Below are 775 nucleotides of genomic sequence, written 5' to 3' on the forward strand. Positions count from 1 at the left end.
AAGAAGTCACTGAAGAGAACAGTTTTCATGTAAGTTTCTAGTCGAAACTAGTTTTAAAATAGTTATCGTTTAATTCTACTTTAAAATGGTTAATTGTGTTGTCACAAGGTGAAGTTTGCTAAATTTTAGTAGTGGTACAATGGTTTCGAAATTAAAAGGTTAATTTTTAGGTCCTTGTTGTTTTTATTTAAAAATTTATAAATACTTTAAAAATGCTTTTCTTTGGCTTAAGCCATTCTGAAACTTAACAATTCACCAGTTTCAATAATAAGGTATTTTCAAAAACCACAAGTAGAGCCAACTCCAATATTATTCACACGTGCTTTTATTTTATAGCAATTGGTCAGGATGGTACTTGGGTCCTATATTATTTTTTAAGATCGATCTGCCTTATTCAGTGCAATTTGTTTGAAACCGACAAATGGTGCTAGTGTTATTGAAACTATAAAATTGCTTAAGCCTTTTTAAATTATGAGGAAGAAGGCTAAAACTCTATTTCCTAAATGACCAAATTAAAATGATTTGGTTTCTTCGCCGCGAATAGTTTGTTAATTATTTGGACATTTCATTTGGGACGTTCCAATTTCTCAATAATTTCAAATGTTCGTCTTCTTGCTGCTTATTATTGCCCTTTTAATTGGACTCCTGAGAACATTTTTATTCACATTCTGTTACCCTCCTCGAACTCATCGCAAATTATGAATTTATTAATCCCAATTAGAAACGGCACCTTTTCCCGACGATTGTGGAAATATCAGCCAAAGTGTCCTCGAGC

The sequence above is a fragment of the Leiobunum rupestre genome, chromosome 2, assembly GCF_980474605.1.
Source record: "Leiobunum rupestre chromosome 2, qqLeiRupe1.1.hap1, whole genome shotgun sequence".
Classification (NCBI taxonomy): Eukaryota; Metazoa; Arthropoda; class Arachnida; order Opiliones; family Sclerosomatidae; genus Leiobunum; species Leiobunum rupestre.